The 13,033-nt window shown below is 51.9% G+C and overlaps 1 long non-coding RNA gene across 1 annotated transcript in view; it reads left to right on the top strand.

Moving 5' to 3' along the window:
• The first annotated feature begins 292 nt into the window (after nt 1–292).
• The window catches only part of LOC135918211 (uncharacterized), a 42,258-nt gene continuing 29,517 nt past the window's right edge, over nt 293–13,033 (top strand). Inside the window, exons 1-2 of the long non-coding RNA XR_010569599.1 lie at nt 293–353; nt 455–551. This is a non-coding gene — a long non-coding RNA (uncharacterized lncRNA). The remainder of the gene's footprint in view (nt 354–454; nt 552–13,033) is intronic.

Raw genomic sequence — 13,033 nt, 5'->3', positions numbered from 1 at the left:
TTGCCCCCCCCCCCCCCGCCTTCCTGGAGCGAAATCACGTGAGCACGCGGAGCACGTGCTATGCGACAGTAACGACGTCGCTAACGCTTGTAGCGTCACACGTGTCGCCTGCTACATTTATGGCTCAGTGATCTTATCACTTTATGCGATTCATATTTATCCGCGATGCGGAGAATAATACATTAGGTAGTCGTAAATTGTGATTTTTAAATTTGCATAACTCTGACTCGTCCGGCTAGTGGCAGTAATTGGCGTGGAAACTACCGAACAGCGCGCGAGCAGTCACGTTCGATTTGAAAGAAGTTGAAGCCGCAAGAATCGTGACGAGCGTGAGGAGTCGTACATTTTATAAAGTAAGAAAGGTGTTTATTATTTGTTTTCACAGTGGCACCATGCACACACAAAACCAAACGGCACCCGATACGGTTAATCCGCTCCTTTTCTTTTTTTTCAGCAAACGGAGACGACGTTTCAAGTGCCAACTTGTTATGCGCAGCAGCGGCCAGGAACTGCGCTCCGTGGTGATGCTACATCGGTTCGTGCGCACGAAGGTGAGGAAATTACCGTCTTAGAACGCATGCCTCTCTCTGCCTAGCTGAGCGGGATAAACAGACGCAAAGAAATCGGAAAAACATTGCCTTTGAAAAGTTTTCGTTTGTTTGTTTACTATTACGTAGTTCGCCGTTACGTAAATAAACAAAATAAGAGATGGAAGGGGAGGAAATTAAAGCTTTTGAAGTGACACTTCGTCAGCGTTATCGTCGGTGTCGTGGCGCCGATGAATAAGAACGTTCTGGTGGCTGGCCGAGTGGGGTGGTGTCATGCATAGAGTTTCATACTCGGATTTTTCTACGACTTGGCGTGAATTTATTAAATAAGCGCAGTGTAGATTTCAAAATACGCCTTGGATCTGCATAAGTTCTCTCTCTCTCCTCTCCCGGAATCGGTACGCGCATCACGCGAGGGGAGACACGCGAGTGGCGCCCAAATCTGTATACGGTGTACCTGCCAGGTATCGGTCTACATGCCTCGGGGGCTGCGGAACGTGGAGGCGAGTTTTGTGTCCACTTCAAGAACGCCTCTACACTGACCCGTGAATAAAAGTGGAGACCCAGCTGATTTATGTAATCTCCATATAATCCCACAATGATCCGTAAGCACAATGGGCTGTCCTGTCCGCTAGCTGCCATGCATGCACTCATCGCGTACCTTGCACAGGAGGTGAAATGTAGAGTAAATTGCGCTAATAGTCATTAATGTAAACACTGCAGATATACCAAATAGGCCCTCTCTCTTCTAGCTCTATACGTTCTCTATTCTGTTCCATTTTATTGCGGCAGCAATTATATGGACACTCCAGACGAGTTTCCGTCGACATCGCCGGTGTCGCCGTGATGTTGCGTATGAATGAATGAATAAAGCCTTTATTTTAAGGAAGGGGACGGCTCTAGGCCGCTGATGGGGATTAGGAGGGAAGGGAATATGGGTACCCAGACTGTTGGCTGAAACACTTCTTCATCTCAGTCTGGGATCTTCCGCTTTATGCAGGCTCAGGTGCATGTTCAGTTCCGCCGCTCTCACATGGGCTGATCGACCCCTTCTACACTACTCGAAACAGGCCACTTTGTCTGCCATATGTCGCAATGGCTTTCTGTGTTTCACGGTTAGTTTGTATTGCAATTCCTAGTGTTCTAATGTCTCCGTGTAGTAGATGCTGAATGTTGGATCTCCCTTGTGAAAAAGCTGCACAGCTCCAAATGAGGTGTTGCAAGTCTGCTCTGCATGACTCCTGGCAATGTGCACATCGGGTGTAAGTCTTCGCAATCGTGGCTTGTCTGGGTTGGTGCCATTTCTCAAGTATGTGTGGTGTGTATGCAGCGTTGGCCATAACCTTATTCAAGAAAACCTCTTCCGTGCGGGTAAGCCCGCCCTTGTCGTCAAACACATGTACTGGTGTAGCTTCTAATAGTCTCCGTTTACTGTCTGCTTTTATTTTAGTACGAATGTAATGCATGAGTGCTCTGCTAGGAGAGCCTGCAGCCAATATCTTTAGGTATGGATTTTGGTCCGCGGGGTTTGGGGTTTGGCGACGCAGCTGCCGCTTGCGCGGCAGCTGCGTGAGCGGCTGCGTTTCCCCCATCCGCGCCGGTGTGCCCCGGTGTCCATAGGATTTCAACATTTGTCCCAATGTCCTGTATTCTTTTTAGCTTTTTTCTGGTGTCGTTGGCCACCGCATCATCTGTCGTAGGCCCCGTTAATTCGGCCACTGCTTCGTACGAATCAGTAAGGATCCGATAATTTTTTCGCACACTCTGCTCTGCAATGTCTCCCATGTCAATGGGAATGGTGTTGACCGCTCCCCATATAGCTAAGAGCTCAGCGTGCAAGGTTGCACCCCCAGGAAGCTGACATGTGTGATAGCCATTGTGTTGGGGTGCAGATGTGCTAACCCAGGCCATGCTTGCTATGTCGTTTGTGATTGCAGCGTCCGTGTAGATGTCAGTGGTGTGCGGCGGCGTGCTTAATCCCAATCTCTTTTCAAATATTTTTCTAGCTTCCGCGTTTCGTCTGGCGATAGGGCGCTGTTGCCTCCGTATGCCCAGTGGTGTTTCCCATGGTGGCGTTATGGTCGCTTCCGCGGGCTCTGGCTTCGCATGGACTTGTTTATCCCATGCCATGATCTGTTTTCCTTGGGTCGTGTTTTCCAACCGGGATCGCATTCGAATTCGTGTTTCACTGATTATGTCCCGTATGGGTGGAATCGCTACGAGCTTGAGCAGGTCCTCGTTCCTCGTGTGCTTTGGTAGCCCAGTAATCGTACGGAGGGTGGCCCTGTGTAACTTTTCGATGTCGCCGAGGTCTCGTTCAGAGAATTCGTACAAGGGTGCCCCGTAAAGAATCCTTCCAACCGCGACCGCTTTTGCAAGCGTTTGGCACGCTTTCTGACGCGCTCCGCCATACTTGCTCGATATTCGTCTAACCATGTGCAACAGCGGTCTCCATTTTTGCTTTAGTGTGCGAATCCATAGCTGGGGGCTGTTGCAGCTAGCAATCTGTGCTCCAAGAATCCTAATTTGTCCATTGGCCGACGTAATATCGCTTTGGCCGATGTGTAAAGTGATCTGCTTGTTTACATTGGTTGCTTTCTTTCCGTCTACGCTGATCAATTCTGTCTTCTCTGGCGAGAGTTGCAGTCCGAGGTTATCTAAAGTGTTGCTAAGGCTCAGGATCGCTGCTTGCAGCTCAGTTTGCATGCTTTGTTTGTCGGAATAATCCGCCGCTTCCGTCCATATTGTTATATCGTCGGCGTAAATCGTAAAACGGGCTGAAGTGTCTCGCTCAAGACTTTCAGCCACACGTGTCATGGCCAGATTGAATAGCATAGGTCCGAGGATGGAGCCCTGGGGCACTCCCCTATCCAAGTAATAGGTCTTCGGACTCCATCCCGGTGCCTTGCCATGGAGCTGAATTGGTCTGCTTTGGAGGAAGCTACGTATCCAATTGTATGTTCTTTGGCTAGGGTACCTGGTTGCCAGTTCCTGTAAGATAGCCTCTTGTTTCACGTTATCGAATGCTTTACGCATATCGACGGCAAGAATATAGTCGGGCATCTGTTTGCGAGACTTACGGTTGATCACTCTGCGGAGCAACCAGAGGCAGTCATGCGTGCCCATGTTCGGCCGAAAACCTGCCTGGGCAGGATGCAAACCCGGTTGTACATATTCGATGTAGTGCTGCATTCTTGTGTGTAGCATTCTTTCTATCAATTTGCAGACAGTTGACGTTAGAGCTATGGGGCGTAGGTTAGCTGGGTTCGTGTGGTCTTTGCCCGGCTTCGGTATGGGGTAGATGAGAGAAAGCTTTAGTGAATCTGGCACTAGTCCGGATTCCCAGGATTCATTGATAATTGTTAAGAGCTGTTCTTGAGCTTCATTGCTGAGGTTTCGAAGTTCTTGCCAAGTCACTCCATCGTGCCCGGGAGCTGATTTCGTTTTGCCTCGTGCAAGGGCTGCTACGAGTTCACCCAGCGTAAAGGGCGTGTCTAGCTCCTCTTTCGCGTTGTCTATCGTTGCAGAAGGCAGCGGTGCAGGAGGCGCCTCGGCAGCATGTGGAAAGAAAGTGTGGATGACGCGGTCCTCCAGCACGGCAGGCTCTTCTCGCAAAAAGAGCTCCTCGAGAGGAGGCGCGCCTTTCTTGCTGCCAAGCAGGCTCCTTAAAATCTGCCATAGCTTTTTTAGGCCGGGTTCCCGGCCAAGCTTCGCGCACGTATTGTGCCACGTGTCTGCTTCGAGTTGTTGTTGGTATTCCTTGATGAGTCGGTATTGATGTTTAAGGCGCATTAGATCTTTGTGACGCTTTCCTTTATACCGGTATTGCTGTGTGAGGCGGTTGACCTTCCGCCATAGATTTGCAAGGTGCATATCCATGTGAGTTGCAGTGTCATCGCATGGGATAGTTTCCCTGGCCTCCGGCCGTGCCTCCGCTATCATAGCGCTGAATTGTTCAAAGTCCACAAAAGAGTCCCCGGTAGCCATTCTAAATTTTTCCAGTCAAAAAGCACCGTTTCTCTCCTCTCTCGGATCTTTTTGCGATTGAGCGTGATAATTATTGGTAAATGGTCGCTTCCCCATGTCGTCGATTCTACGTTCCATTGCCTTATGAGCCCTGGAGTGGCTAGTGTCAGATCGGGCGTTGTGTCCTGTTGTCGCGCCTGTAGCCCTATGCGGGTTGGTGTTTCTGGTGTGTTGCATATGTCCAGAGTTGACATTTCTATTGCATCGTGCAGTATGCGTCCTCTCGGGTCAGCTTTGGTGTAGCCCCATGTTTGGTGCTTGGCGTTAAAATCTCCCCCCACTAGAATGGGAAGGCCTCCGGCTTGTGCCTGCACCTTACTGAGCCATTGGTAGGAGTCATTCCGGTGCTTGCCCGTTAGGGGTCTGTAGTACGTGGAGACTGCAACCATTGGCCGGTGGCCGCGTGGACATAGTTTTACTGCCACAATTTCTCTAAAATCATTACACAGATCTGGTATCTGCAGTTGGGTTGCGGTGCAGTCATGTCTTACTAAAAGAGCAGCTTGGCCTTGCGCTTGTTGGTTTCCTTTGCCCTGGTGTCGTATCGTAGCCTGCTGGAAGGTTCGGTAACCTCGAATAGTGCATTGTCCCCTTGTCTCCTGTAGAAGCACGACAAGGGGTTTGAATTTTTTTATTTGCTGTCTTAGTGTGGATCCATTCTGCGTAAAACTTCGACAGTTCCATTGGATGCATATAGGCCGTGCCGTCATCTTTCATCTGCTGGCTTGCGCCGTTTAGGTTCGTCATTTTGCTTCTGAATATTTCTCTGAATTTCCGTGAATATTGCCTGCATCTGAGTTTGTATTGCATTCGTTACTGTCTGAAATTCCTCCCGTAGGTTCTTTTCGAGGCGCTGGGTCTCAGTGTGTCTTTCCTGCCTTAGGATGCTCAGCATCTGTGCATACGCCGAGTCTTGGGGTGTTAGTGGTTTTGGCACTGACGGTGCCTGGTTCTGCTGGGTCTGTGCAGGTCCTGCGAGTTGCAGCTTTCTAGAGTTTGCCGTGGTTTTCCGACTAATTGATCGCCCGACGCGACTGTTAGAACGCGTGCGTTTTTCTCGGTCTGCCGGCGTCTCTGATTCACGCTGCCGTGGCGTTGGCGGTGGTTGCGTATCTCGTTGCTCTGGTGGTAGTCGTGCGAGTATTTGCTGCAGCATTGCTCTCAACTGCTGATTTTCTTTTCTTAGTGCTTTTATTTGTTGCTCATAGTGAGCGGATAGCGTGGGTTGTGTGGATGCTCCCGCCAGTACTTTTTCAGACCAGGTCACTGTCCTCTGACCTTCTTCTATGTTCTGCACGACTTTCTTAATGTCTTTCGGTGCACGGCTAGGACATGCTGAGTTTAGCGATATGTGGCCCTGTTTCTGGCATGCGACACAGAATAGCTCTTCGTCGCATTCGTTGTCTTCAGGGTGTTTTCTACCACACTGTTTACACACTTCGTCTGAAGGGCAATACTTGGCAATGTGTCCCAAGCCGTGACAATTGTAGCAAGCTATAACCTTCGGTCTGCACTCATGCACCCTTGTGATCTCATAATCGAACACGAGCCTGTTTGGGGGAGATTCCGTATTAAATGTTAGCAGCAGCATGTTTGTCTTCCCGAGCAGACGTGCCTCTAGGATAGTTGCCGTCTCGCATCTCAAGTGATCCTTGATATATTCAATGGTCTGGCCGGGACGCACCTTGATGACCCCCCGACTGTTCCCCACCTTCTGTGTTGGCGTTCTTTCAATTATCACTTCATACGTACGAACGCGACCGCTCATTTTCTCAACTAATCGTGTCAGCGCCGCAAGCCTCTTCGCGTGTTCTTCATCCCTGACAGTAACCTTAATGCAGTTCGCTGCAGGGTCGTAGCGGAAAATTGATAATTCTGCAAGTTCCCAACTTCTTGCCGTCATCTCTAGTGCTGCTGTTATAGCCTGCTTAGGTATGTCATGGACGTGTACCTTGTTAAGTGGCCTGATCGAGAGTGCAAAATGAGGTCGACTTACCCGCTCGAGGCGAAGCTGTTCGGGCTTGACTTTTCTGTTTGGTTTCCGCTAGCTGAAAAAGGACCATCCATTGTCCTCCTCGTTGTCTTCGTCATTGCTATCATCGTTGTCGTCCACGCTGTCATCCTGAATATCCATGTGGTCGTTCACTTGCGACTCCTTCCTTCTGGCCTCTTCCATCGAGGGACGCGCCACGGCGTCTTCGGCTGCAGCTCGGCGTTCACCCGGCGTTTCGACGCTCTCTGCGCGCTTCGCTCGTCGCGTTGTCTGCATTTTGGAGGGGCTATTCTTCAACTTTTCGGCGTCTCTAAGCTGAGGTGAGCATGGAGTTCCCGCGCTGGGTCCACTCGAGTGCGAATGTTGCTGTGGTGGCGACATGATGCCGTGCTCACCTGGCCGGCCTCGCCGAGGCCGCACTCGGGCTAGGCCCAGACGTGGTTAGGCTTAGGTCAGCGGGTCGCCGTCGAAAATGTCCTCGTAGCCAGAAAAAAACGTCAACTGGAGCCGTGAAAAAGCACACCACACTCACAGAAAGCGCTCACAGTGTCGTTGCTCAATGTTTTACCACGTAGAATGGTAGTTCCACACAAGCTAAAAGGAAAACATCGAAGAGCCAAAGTGGGACACGTCTTCACACTCTGGCGATCGCAGCGCCCCCCATGTTGCGTATAAAGTCCAAATGCCATAACATCGCGGCCGCGCGCCGTGTGCTGTAGGTTCCAGCGAAAGCTTGCGAGGGTGAGCTGAGAAGTGTGATAGCGTGATGCGGCAGTGTCTTCTCGCACGTGTATAAGGGCGGAAGGCGGGGAGGGTGCGCGCCGTCTTCTCACGCGCGCAAGCGGGGTAGCGGAGATGTGCGCACGCTAGGAGAGAGAGGGAGTGCATGTTAGTACGCATCTCCTCGTCTACTCCAACTACGGCGGCTGAGCGCGGCCGCGCGCGTCCTATCTTGAAGGTATTCTGCGCTGGGGTCGAAGGCTAGCCGGCCGCATATAGACCATTTTCGCGAGGCAGTTTGCTCTAGGAAGGAGATGGTGCTTTCGGCGGCGCACCACACATTGCCTCAGCGAAAGCGCACGCATACGAAACCATTATAGCTTCTGCCCTGCTACTGTGCGATTAGCTGTCGGAACTGCAACTAGGTGTTCGCCAACGCATTGGGCTCCATTCATGCTGCAAAAATGTGGAGCGGTAGAGGGTAAGCGTGTGCAGTAGTTTGCTGCAAAAGTAGTGACTGGTATATATTGCCGCGCCGGTACTCCGATGAAGAAGAGGTCAACGCGTGCAGGCATGAGCGTTTTTGTCAAGGCGCGCAGTGAAGAAGTCGCAGTTGCGCTCGGTATTAAAAGGCGACCCGCCACTGTGCCTCCTGAATAGCGCTCTATACGACCGCTGTTTCTGACATTGGGACACTGGTAGAGGTGCTAGAGGCTGCAACCCCATGCAGGCAACCCTGTTCGAAGTCGTTCACCCAGTCCCCAAGCTCCACCTCTCATAAAGACTCCAGCCCACCGTTTCAGTAGGCGCCTGCTCGACCTCAGCCCGGAGTTCACTCCCGTTGCGACTCTCACCGACATGGCTACATCATCGGCACTCCTCCCTCCTTCACAGACGGCGCCTGGCCTTTCCCATGATGACACTTGAACACCCTCGCGTGCCCGACATCTTCCACGGCGATGATATTGAAGATGTTGAGGACTGGCTTGACCAGTATGAACGTGTCGCTATGGTCAATCGCTGGAACGACCAACAAAAACTTGCCCGTGCTTATTTCGCGCTTGAAAACAGCGCTCGTACGTGGCACGCGAACAGGGAAGCGAGCTTCCAAACGTGGGGCCATTTTAGTCATCAGCTCCTCGATACATTCTCGAGCTCGGACCGGCGCGATTACGCGCAACAACTTATTGAGGCTCGGGCATAGAAACCCAACGAAACCGCCGCCATGTATGCGGGGAAATATGGCCCGTCTGTTTCGCCACGGGCCGCCACAATCACGGCCCGCTACCGTGCCGTGGTGGCAACGGGAGTCTGTGAGACGACCTCCAGTTTGCCGTACCGACTAGTGGTGCGCGGCCGACCGTCGACCACTCTGCTTCCATTGCGGCGAACCAGGTCATATTGCCCACTACTGCCCCTATCCAGACGCTGGAGCCGGTCCTTTTTTGTCTGCCGCTTCCGTGCACTTCGATGACCATCGCGCCCCGAGCAGTGATCAGCTGTCGGCCAGCCCGGCAGCTTCGCCACGTCGTCGCTGGCAGTCCCCGTCCCCTGTGCGTTACACTTCCCCAAACCGTCAGAGTTTTACCACTGAAGTCGGCCGGGGTGGTCGCTCCCCTAGTTCGCGCCGGGGAAACTAACAGCAGCGACCTCCGGGGGGAAGGTTGCCCTGTGTCGAGACGCCGAAAATACCCCCCGCGCTCCCCACGAAGACGACCTGACGACGACGAATAGTCGCGCCGAAGAGGTTGCCCGTGCCGATCTCGCCATTCTGTTGGATAAACATCACATTACCGCACTTGTTGACACTAGCGCAGACTTCTCGATTACGCGGCAAGAGCTGGCCGACCGAATTAGGAAAGTGAAGACGCCGAGGACAGGGCCCCACATCAGAAGTGCCGGGGGTCAGCTAATGACACCAACGGGCACATGCACCGCCAGAATCCACATCGGTAATTCCAGTTTCGTTGCCACTTTCGTCATTTTCCCCGACTGCTGCAAAGACCTCATCTTGGAGGTGGATTTTCTGCGAGATCACGGCGCAGTTATAAACATTTCGGAACATTTCCATCCAGCCCATACGGTGACACGATGAATGACGGGCAACATGAGCGTTTGCGAATCGCCGACGATGTGAACATTCAGCCGCGATCCTGCCGCCTTGTATCTGTATCATGCACCTAGCCCTACCACGGGGATGTGATCGCGGAGCAAATCGTTGCACCATTGCTCACGCAAGGCGTTTCCATTGCTAGAGGCGTACACGTGACTCACGGGCATGCAGAAGTGCTTCTCACGAACTTCAGCAACGAACGCCGTCACATCCAGAAGGGTACCGCAACTGCGTACTGCGACATCACCCAAGTTAGATTGTTTCGCTCTAAAAGCAACGACCGACCCGCCCTCGACTCCTCTGTATGTCGACGTCAGCTTCACCCTGTCGCCTTCCGAGCGGCAGCGCCTATTGGAGCTGATACACCAGTTCGAAGATTGCTTTTCGACTATGTCAAAGGTCGAACAAATACCACTAACCAAGCACCTTATCATCACGGATGAAACATCCCTACCGTGTAGCTCCAAGGAAAGCGAAGAGATTCAAAAGCAAGTGGAGAGGATGCTCCATGATGATGTAATACAGCCTTCGAAAAGTCAAAAAGAAAGACGGCAGTTTGCGATTTTGCATCGATTACCGCAAGTTAAACCATGTCACGAAGAAAGACGTCTATCCGCGGCCACGCATCGACGATTCGCTGGACAGGCTGCGGCATGCACGTTATTTTTCATCAATGAACTTACGAAGCGGGTATAAGCAGATCGAGGTCGATGAGAGGGATCGTGAGAAAACTGCCTTCGTGACCCCCGACGGCCTTTACGAATTTAAGGTCCCTCCTTTCGGTTTGTGCTCAGCGTCTAATGGACACCGTACTTTCAGGTCTAAACTGGCAAACATGCTTGGTCTATCTAGACGACGTCATAGTGTTCTCAGCTACATTTGAGGAGCACCTAAGCCGCTTAATCACTGTTCTCCAAGCCATACGCTCGGCTGACCTGACGTTAAAGCCCGATAAATGTCATTTTGGGTTCAGCGAATTGTGATTCCTCGGTCACGTCGTCAGTCACGAGGGTGTGCGACCTGATCCAGCCAAAATAGACGCTGTGGCAAAGTTCCCCACACCATCCGACAAGAAGGCAGTGAGGCGCTTCTTGGGGCCGTGCGCCTATTACCGACGCTTTATTGCGAATTTTCCATGTACTGCTGCGCCGCTAACATGCCTGACACGAGACGATATCCCCTTTCTGTGGGGGGAAAATGAGCAAGTAGCATTTAGCGAACTACGCCAACGCTTGCAAACGCATCCTGTTCTTGCGCACTTCGACCAAGATGCCCCTACAGCACTTCACACTGATGCGAGCAATGTTGGTCTAGGTGCCGTACTGGTGCAGTGGCAAGACTGCTCCGAAAAAGTAATCGCCTACGCTAACCGAACTCTCTCTCGTACGGAGGAAAACTACTCAACTACCGAGAAGGAATGCCTCACCGTGGTGTTGGCGGTTATCAAATTCCGCCCGTCTTTGTACGGCCGTTCATTCAAGGTTGTCAGCGATCATCATTCTCTTTGTTGGCTGATTAACTTAAAAGACCCATCTGGCCATCTGGCGCGCTGGATTCTTAGGCTTCAGGAGTTCGACATGACCATCATTTACAAATCAGGAAAGAGGCACACCAACGCCGACTGCCTCTCGCGGTCACCCGTCGAGTCCGCAGGTAACGATGACGTGGACGTGGACACTGCATTTTCGGGCGTCGTCTACACCGTCACTACTTCACAGGAGCAGCGCCACGACCCAGAGATGCTCTCACTCATTAATTTCTTGGAAGGCCGAAGTAAAGACGTTCCGCGACTATATGCCAGGGGACTCTGCCGTCGTTTTGTCTCCGGAACGATGTTCTATATAAGAAATTTTCTGCCAGCGGCAGCACGCACCTGCTTGTCGTACCGGCATCACTTCGAAAAGAACTACTAGAAGCATGCCACGATGAAACCACCGCAGGCCATCTAGGCTACACGAGAACAGTATCCCGACTCCAAAGGAAGTACTACTGGCCGAAGCTACCCGCTGCTGTAAAACGTCACGTACAAACATGTCCGGACTGCCAAAGACGCAAAGCGCCTTCCGGTAAGCCCGCAGGTCTCTTGCATCCGGTCGAGGTACCAAGCCAGACATTCGCCCAAGTTCGAGCCCATTTCCAACTTCTACAGCACGCAACAGATGGATCATTGTTGCCACCGATTACCTGACACGCTACGCGGAGACGAAAGCTGCACAGCGGGGCACAACAGCCGAAGCAGCAAATTATTTTTTTTTTTCATTGAAAACATCGTTCTTATGCACGGCGCCCCAGAAGTAGTCACCACAGACAGGGGAACTGCCTTCACTGCCGAGCTTCTTGACTCTCTTCTCAGACTCAGTGGGACAAGCCACCGGAAAACAACCGCTTATCATCTCCAGACTAACGGACTAACCGAGCGTCTTAATAAGACCCTCGCAGATATGCTATGCATCTATGTCGACATAGAAAATAACTGGGATCAGATTTTGCCCTACGTAGCATTCGCCTACAATACCGCTCTACAGGAAACTACTGGAATGACACCGTTAAGCTTGGTCCATGGTCGCGAAGCCACAACAATGCTGGGTATGCCATGTTGCCGCATGAGTTTGATGACATACCTACCGACGTTGACGAATTTACTCAGCGCGCCGAAGCCAGACAGCTTGCCCGCGTACGTATCTGCATTAAGCAAGACCAAGATGTAAAACGGTACGATCTTCAACACAGGTCCCGTTTCTACACCCCCGGCGACAAAGTATGGGTCTGGATACCCATGCGCCGTCGTGAGCTCTCCGAAAAACTCCTACGACGGTACTTTGGGCCGTACAGAGTGATCCGCCACCTGAGCGACGTGAATTACGAGGTCGTTCCCGACAGTGACAATAGCTCCAGTCGCCGCAAGCACTTCCCCGAAGTGCTGCATGTGGTACGGATGAAGCCGTACCTTTCGACCTAACTTTTGCTTTTTTTTGTTCTCGTTTTGTGTGTGTGACTCTGTCCTGTTCTACTCTGTCCCATTGTCCCGTTTAATTTGCGCATCGGGGCGATGCTTCCTTCGGTGGGACGCAAATGCCGCGCCAGTACACCGATTAAGAGGTCAACGCGTGTAGGCACGAGCGTTTTCGTCAAGGCGCAGTGAAGAAGTCGCAGTTGCGCTCGGTATTAAAAAGGCGACCCGCCACTGTGCCTCCTGAATAACGCTCTACGACCCCTGTTTCTGACGTTGCGACAATATTAAGAATTGGAATGAATATTCGTGACCAAGTCCACGGGCTGCTGCTACATAACGACTGCCCGTATTGCCGGCCCTTCGCGATGCACCACTTTTATGGCGGAGAAAAAAAAATCACTCATCCGCCAGCGCTGTATCGCTAAACTCGAAAGGAAGGACTTCAACCCCAAAACGTGGGCAAGAGTGAGTATTGGTCGTTACACAGTGACAAAGGGAGTAGCGCCGCTTCCCGGCATAGTTTCTCGCACATTGTCTCGACACATCCACCCCAACTCACACGCAACCTTACGCCCAATCTATCGCCAACGTATACAGAATAAGTGAATGGGCGCACACGTGAATCAATGCGCCGAAACATGGGTGACGGCGACTACACCGACGACGCACGAATGCTCAAA

Source organism: Dermacentor albipictus, chromosome 1 (genome assembly GCF_038994185.2).
Source record: "Dermacentor albipictus isolate Rhodes 1998 colony chromosome 1, USDA_Dalb.pri_finalv2, whole genome shotgun sequence".
Taxonomy (NCBI): domain Eukaryota; kingdom Metazoa; phylum Arthropoda; class Arachnida; order Ixodida; family Ixodidae; genus Dermacentor; species Dermacentor albipictus.
This window is presented reverse-complemented; position numbering and strand designations above follow the sequence as displayed.